Source organism: Acomys minous (assembly GCF_964271855.1).
Source record: "Acomys minous genome assembly, chromosome: 5".
In the NCBI taxonomy this organism is placed as follows: domain Eukaryota; kingdom Metazoa; phylum Chordata; class Mammalia; order Rodentia; family Muridae; genus Acomys; species Acomys minous.
Genome location: NC_140494.1, coordinates 53,238,581 through 53,246,706, shown reverse-complemented (window position 1 = coordinate 53,246,706; position 8,126 = coordinate 53,238,581). Strand labels below are relative to the sequence as shown.

The window sequence follows — 8,126 nt, the reverse complement described above, 5'->3', positions numbered from 1 at the left end:
TGTGTGTGTGTGTGTGTGTGTGTGTGCGCTCGCACTTTATTTTATTTCTTCTGAGGACAGAAGGTGTGGAATATAAGAGTCAAATATTTGCATAATATTCAAAGTTATCATTTCTTTTTTATTAATTTGCAAATTGCCAGTCAGTCACTTGGCTCAATGAGAAAGAAGTTGTTGATACTTTTGCTTACAGAACTTCAAATGGTTTTGCAAGTGTGGATTTGAAAGTCTTCATATACGGTTTGGGTATTGGTTCTATAATTATAAAAATCATAGGTAACTTATTATTTTTTCAATTCAAACACATTTTATAAATTTTAATATTAATACTAGTAACCAACAATTGTTATGTGAAATTTCAGTTTAAAAGTTTAAAATGTTATGTTCTTAGCTACACTTGAAGAAGGAACAATATCCGGTAGTATTGATAGTGAAATATGAAGCACCTACAACATTCCCTGTGTTATCACCGAACCTTCCAATACAGAAACTTTCATACTTTCTTCATATGTTTGATAGTATCTCAGGAAAGTCATACTACTAAAGAAACAATGTTCTCAGGAAGGCATTCTAACAAGAAGAGAGCTAACATACGTAACATGATTTTACATGTTGTCCAGGCGAATGAACATGGATAATTCCTTTCTTTTCTTTTCTTCTAACTAGGCAAAGAATTTTATTAACCTTTTCTAAACTTTACTACCAAGAATCTCCAGTTTAATTTGCTGCTAATAATGAATTTGTGTACAAGGAAAAACTGAAAAGAGCTGCAGTATCCAGGGGCCATGGACTTAAGAATATTAGAGACCTAGATTCTGTCATATACATAGACAAAAGAATTTTAAAATGCAGTCATTATTAAAAAAAAAATACAGCAGCTCTTGTGACTTTTGCAAGTGTCACCTTCTTCAGTAGTTGCTTCAATTCAGTTTCCCTTGTTCTTAAAAGCCTCATTAAAGTTCTCCACCAAATCTGGAACTTCATCATCGCATCCTCTCCAGTAGCAAGTGGTGCTTTTCCATCCACAGATTGGGCAGAGCTTGAACCAGTCTCCTTACACTAGTCATGCTGTCGTCACCAACCTGGCTTAGGATGGTGGGAAACATTTCAGTCAGCTGTGTTGTCTTAGCCTGGCCCGTAATAGTGAAGGTGTTTGCTGCCAGGGATGTGTGAACTTTAGATTTGTTAACCGTTCCTTGGTTTGTAACCATGTTCACCTCTTCAAGACCAGAGATATTGTTTATCCCTAACTTTTAAAAGGAGAACTGCAGGTTTTTATCATCTGCTGTGGCTTTTCTGTGAACCACCTTCTTCCTGTGACCAGTTCTTTTCGCACCAATATGCACTTGTGCTTGCAGTTTGACGAGTTTTTCCTGCTTCATGCTCTCATGTCTACACACACACACACACACACACACACACACACACACACATCCTGTGTCAAAATGTGCTTAACCTTTACTTCCCTCAAATAAATAAATAAACACCCAATTTACATAATAATGTAAAAGCATTCCCTGCTTCATTAGTTATGATCATTCTTTAAGGGAATCATTCTCCTAGAACCCTTTATTAGAAGTGTATCTGTCCTACACAACTTGATATGGTCGAATTTCATGCATTTGCCGGAAGAGTTTTCCCACATAGTCACATCTATGTGTCTTATTAGTAGCAATCCATAAGACTTCAAATACATCACATTTTTATTTTAGAAGATGATAAAGCATCTAATTCAGATTAAACAGTAAAATATTTGTGTCTTCAATTGCTTATCTGCACTTACAGCTGTGTTTTCATTTAAACATATATTTGCACATATTACTACTTGATTATTTAAGTATGTTTGTATGGGCCCAAAGTGTTTACAAAATATTGAAGAAAATAACTAAATTATTTCTGTGAGTTCATTAAGTTAATTTATATCCTTTAATTAGTATAAGATGAACTATAAGGCAAATTAACCGTTTGTATCAGGAAGTTAAAGGTGACCTATCATATAGAGTGAGAAAACTACCATTAGAATGTTTTTATGTTTTCAAAAGTCAAACTGAGTTTCTCTATGTGTTGTGAATAGTATGCATTGGACTTGTTGAAAAGTGGTGCCTAGAAATAATTATTTCTACTTAATCTTCATAGTTCTTGAAGACAGCACAAAATATAATTTCTTTGCTTACATATAGGATTGGTGGAAAAACTATTCCATAAAATAGAGATTATAATAAAATCAGAAACCCTATTTATATAATATTAGAGGTTTAGCAAAAACTGACTTAATAATTTTACGTTTGTCAGTACAAAGCCTTCATATTACATACAGAATTTCAAAATAATTGTCCACTTTATCTATTTCAGGGTCATCTCAATAGCACTTGATGTTTTTTGATATTAGTAAAGTGTATTGATAATATCCTTAAGAGCAGAGTTATCTTATATTGAAAAAGGTGGACAAAGATTTTTAAAATTACATACAAACGAAAATAGTACTAAAATAGCAATAAAAATAATTATCTGAACACTATATTTTCTAGACAGTTACAATTTATTGTATTATAAAATAATAATGACTGATCTCATACGGGAATACCTAATTGAAGAGAGATAAGAATATTTTGTCTCTCAAATTTTGCTCATCTGTGTCTAAGTTGATAAATTAAATAAATTTGTCCTCTCTCTCTGCCCCTGTATCTATTGATCTATTTGTCTGTCTGACCATCTTCATTTCTTTTAAAAACAAATTAAAGTTTTGTGATATTTTAGATTACATCCCCAGCCCCGCAAGACTTATTAAACAAGGGTTTTATTTTGTCTTCTTTCCTCATACAATTATAATTTAAAAGACCCAGATTTGTGTATTTTGGATAGTAAAGCCTAGTTTCACGAATTGATACCATATGAGCATATACATGGGGAGGAAGTCCCCCTCAGTCACAGTCAGAGGTGAGGGGAGTAAGGGGAAAATGGGAGGGAGGGAAGAATGGAAGGATACAAGGGATGGGATAATATTTGAAATGTAATATGAATAAATTAATAAAACATATTTTTAAAAAGAATTAAATAATAAACTCCCTAAATTAGTTGTGTAGATACTTATTTCTACAGAGTGTTCATCTAGCTTATGCTATTTTTTTCAGAATTCAGATGTTTGCTTTAAATTTTGACAATGAAGATCATTACTGTATTTTCAAATCAGCATAACTTGGCTTTATAATGAGTTCTATAAGATGCAAATAGTGAATAATGTGTTCCTTATAAATATTCATGGATAATGCTAGTGTGAACCATTAGAGAAAAATTGCATTTGTTGCAGAGTAACATCTATAAGTTTATATAATTGTGGAATTAATTTTTTATCAGCAATACATCTCTTTATATTTAATCTATATCTAATGATTGAATATACAAAATTAAATGACATATTTTAAACTCACTAGTATGATTTCATAGCATATATTGAATTTGATTTCTAGTACCAGGTAAGTAATTTTATTTGATTTTGAGGGGTGGTGTTTTGAGACAGAGTTTCTCTGTGTAGCCTTGGCTGCCCTAGACTCACTTTGTAGATCAGACTGGCCTGGGACTCACAGTGATCCTCCAGCCTCTGCCTTCTGAGTGCTGGGAATAAAGTCATGTATCACTACACTGTGCTCAGTGATTTTATTTGGATAAGGAGGTTATAACATTGGAAAACTCATATAATTCAAGTAAGATTAAGGGTAAATTGTTTCTTATTTTATTATTTTGAAGTTTGGCAGGTGAGAAAGTTTCCAAACATTCATATTTAAGAATAAATATTGAAATTTACAAAGAAAAAAAAAAGATTAAAGAACAGAGAAGAGGCATGTTTCTACAGTGGATTAAAAAAAAGAGTGATACAAAGTTTCAGATTTAACTGATACTGACATAGACACTGTACTTCTTCCCAGTGTGAGGCAGGAATCAGAGAATCTAGTTCGCAGATGGCCTCCACACTCTTCATTAGTACATGGATCCAGCAAATGGTCTGTAAGCCTGTGATATACTCCTTATAGACGGAACCCTTCAAAGAGCAACAGAAATTTATGTAACAAATGTGTGTCCTGAATTATCTTTTATTGACTCTACAAATTAGTTTTCAAAAATAAGAAAAGTGTAAGGAGAAAATAGTCACATGGAGTTTAAGAAAGTCCTACCGTGAGTTTAAGATTATTTTCACTTAGTGGAATTGGAGAGACATATCCACTTAATGATGTATGAGTAATATTTTTCACCTTAACACATAGTTTAGAAAACCAAATTTGGGAAATAATTCTGTAAAATTAAATTCTCTCTGTCTGTTTCTCTCTCTCTCTCTCTCTCTCTCTCTCTCTCTCTCTCTCTCTCTCTCTCTCTCTCACCCTCTCTCATATATATCCATAGAATAAACTGGCATTCAACAAACTTGGAATATTTGTAAAGTCATTTATATTTATTTTTATTATTTATGATAATACCCTTTTCTCCAAAGGAAGAAGATGCTTACTTCTTTTATACGGAATATTTAATTTACCTGAATATAATTTTAAGCAATTTATCAAATAGTATGGAAAGCATCTATAAACACAGTTCCATTTAGTAAGTATGTGTTAATATTTGTGTTAGAACATACACACTCCTAAAATACCTCAAACAACACATTAGGAAGTTCATAGTTAATGTACTGTGCAATGCACTATGCCTTTTTCTTCCTCTGTTTTGTCTCCTTGGGCTTTCCTTCCTCTACCAAGACTAACAGTTCTGCTGCTTTCTGTCATTACCTACTGTGCTGCAACTTTCCCATTACCATTCTTCCCATCCCTCTATATTCCACATCAAAGACGCTGCACATTTTAGGGTAAGCACTTATGCTTTAACTTGGCTTTCATTCTGGGAGATGATTCAATGAGTAACAGGAAGTGCCATTTCCAACACGAGAATTCATTACATGCCAGGAACTACTGTGATTTTGTCAATATGGTCCACCACAATTTTAGAAACTCCTTTGCTATCTCTATCTCTCCTGCTTGCACTCTCTGACTGGAAAAGGGCTAGGGAGGGAGGTGAGAGGTTCCAAAGCCACAGGATTTGAGAAGAGATTGCAGAACAGGGTGGCATTTCTGCTACTATGAAAAAGAGCAGGAGAAAACTTGCAAACATAAAGCAGCAACCTCTGGACTGCAAGTTGTAAATCAAAACAAAGAGGAAGAGGAAATCAAAACATTTAAAGTGTCCCTTATAAACTTAATGCTCTGAAGCGAGGTGGTTTGGGGGAAATTACTCAACATGTTCTTATATTGGCTTTGGCCTAAAGAGAAACACACTTCCTTTATTCTATTTTTCAGGTTAATAATAGGCCTTGTCATTCATCATCTTCTAGCGTTCCATTGTAAAAAGGCTGTCTGTCTGAACGTTTGCATGTGTGGTGCCAGTGATGCTTATGATTCACCTATGATATTGTGTGTTAGCTTCCCAGGATCCTGCATTATCAGTTCATTTTCCTTTCTTTTAAATTGAGTGACTGTTAAAACAAATATTACATTATTTGTATTTCCTTGTCTATACGTTGGCTGGTTAATTTACATTCTCATATTTGGAATTACTCCTCGTTAAACTCCTGCTGAATTAAAAGCAGGGAAGTAGAAACATCTGTTATCCTGTTGTGATCATGATGGTAGATGCCACTGTTCCAAACACTGTCATTTGTCAGGCATTCCTTTAAGCCACTGATCATGACAAACTCTCTCACCCTATCCTCATTTGTGTGTGTGTGTGTGTGTGTGTGTGTGTGTGTGTGTGTGTGTGTGTGTGTGCGTGTGTGTGTGTGCACTCACACACACACACACACAACAAACATATTACTTTTTAACTCTGTAGTTTGGAGAAAATATAAAAGCACAATGCACCCACCCAATAGCCTTAACTTTATTAAAATATTTTACCAGTTTTCATTTCCTCTGTATTATAAATATTCAGTTATGCGGGTAGTCAGCTCATTGCACCATTGAGATTATTCTGTGAAATTATACTGGTGGTAAAGGTCTCAGCCTGGCATTTCCAACATCTTGATTTCTCATTTCAGAATGAAGCAAAAGCCAAAAAAAAAAAAAAAAAAAAAAAGAATGCAATGGGAGAGAGAAAACTTTATTCAGTAAGGTAGTAGTATATAAAATATATGACAAGATTGACAGTGGCTGTAGAAGTGAGGTTATTCAAACCAAGAATAGTGTTAGGTACTCTCCATAAAGGATGTTGAAAAGTGCTAATTTACTGGGGGCTTCACCTGAGAGACTTTCTACATTGATGGATAGGTTAGAAACATTTCCTTTCTGAGCACACTCCTTTCTTACAATGCTTTAGTTCATTCATACGTATGTCTAATCTTGCATAAACATAAGATTGGCCATATTTTGTTACTTTATTTTGCATCTGTACAAAACCTTTGTATGTAGGTTCTACAGGTCAACCCTCAAGCTCTTACATGTTTGGCATTGATTTGAGAATACACTTGCCAAAGTGATGGTCCTTAAAGGAAAGAAAGACTTACTACTTTGTTCACAGAAGGTTATGCAAGAAACTCAGTGCTGGTGGAGCACTATGTGATAACAAGTTTCTAGGTACATTGCAAGAAGAGGGCTGTATGCAGAACACACACAGGCTAAGATCGCAGGTAAACAAGAGCATCCTATAGAACTGGTGTGTTCATATTTCAGATAAAGTGTTCTCTTAGGTTTGCTCAACTCCCTTCAGAGAATTTTCTCATTCTGTATTGTTCTTAAAATTAAGTAATTTTATTCTGTATTAAAAACTACAAAATATTTAAGTCCCTGTTAAAAGCTACATTTCAAATTTTGTGAATACTCTATTGTACAATAATTCAGTAATTCCAAAAAGAGGTGCATAGACAAGTTATAATGATTGGTAGACATTTACAGACTAGATGTTACAAATTCTGAGGGAAATAACCCTGTCAAATGGTATTTTACCCATACTTATTATTTCTTGAACCATTTTCTTCATCTCAAAATATACTCACTCATTTTATATATTTTTATTGTGAGTCTTATTAATAACTTAAATTTTTTGAGTTTATAATGTGATAACATCTATTCTCCTTTTGTTTCCTTCCTCCAGAAGTTTCCTGTTATTTTTAGTTGTTTTTTCAAATCTCTTTTCACATTTTTTATTTTATATAACAACAATACATACATGTATGTTTATGCATAAATACAACCTGCTATGATTGTACAATGTTATTCCAATTTATGTTTCTAGGAAGACCATTTATTATTGGATTACTAATTGGTGTGTTTTCTTTTAGGAGGGATCTTTCTCCCATCCTCAGCACTTCTTATTTGCCTGTAGTTCCTCCTGTGAGGTTGAGGTCTCTGGAGCTTTTTCCCCATCCAAGTTAACATTTCTATTGTTGCCATCCTTATTCAGCTGGCATTTAAATAGTCTTCTTAATGAGTGTACTGTACCTTCCGGAACTGTTAGGAGACACAATCTCATAACAAACTTTGATCCTCTGGCTCTTAGACTCTTCCTCCTCTTCTGCAATGAGTGATTCCTGACCTATGAGTGGGATAGTTTTACTGTAGATTCAACAACATAGACTGGGATTCACAACTCTGCATTTCTTTTTTTTTTTCTCCTTTATTAATTTATTCTTGTTACATCTCAATGGTTATCCCATCCCTTGTATCCTCCCATTCTTCCCTCCCTCCCAATTTCCCCTTATTCCCCTCCCCTATGACTGTTCCTGAGGGGGATTACCTCCCCCTCTATATGCCCTATTCCCAAAATATATAAAGAACTCAAGAAATTAAACACCACCAAACCAAATAACCCAATTGAGAAATGGGGCTTGGAACTAAACAGAGAATTCTCAACAGAGGAATATCAAATGGCTGAGAAACACTTAAAGAAATGCTCAACCTCCTTAATCATCAGGGAAATGCAAATCAAAACAACTCTGAGATTCCATCTTACACCCATCAGGATGTCTAAGATCAAAAATTCAAGCGGCACCACATGCTGGCGAGGATGTGGGGAGAGAGGAACACTCCTTCATTGCTGGTGGGAATGCAAACTAGTACAACCACTTTGGAAATCTATCTGGTGCTATCTCAGAAAAA

General features: G+C 34.3%; 1 pseudogene across 1 annotated transcript; it reads right to left on the bottom strand.

Moving 5' to 3' along the window:
• Positions 1–326: 326 nt before the first annotated feature.
• Positions 327–1,842, bottom strand: LOC311597236 (transcription factor BTF3-like; annotated as a pseudogene). The gene has a single exon. The product of its transcript is annotated as a transcription factor BTF3-like (transcript).
• Between the last annotated feature and the right edge of the window lie 6,284 nt (positions 1,843–8,126).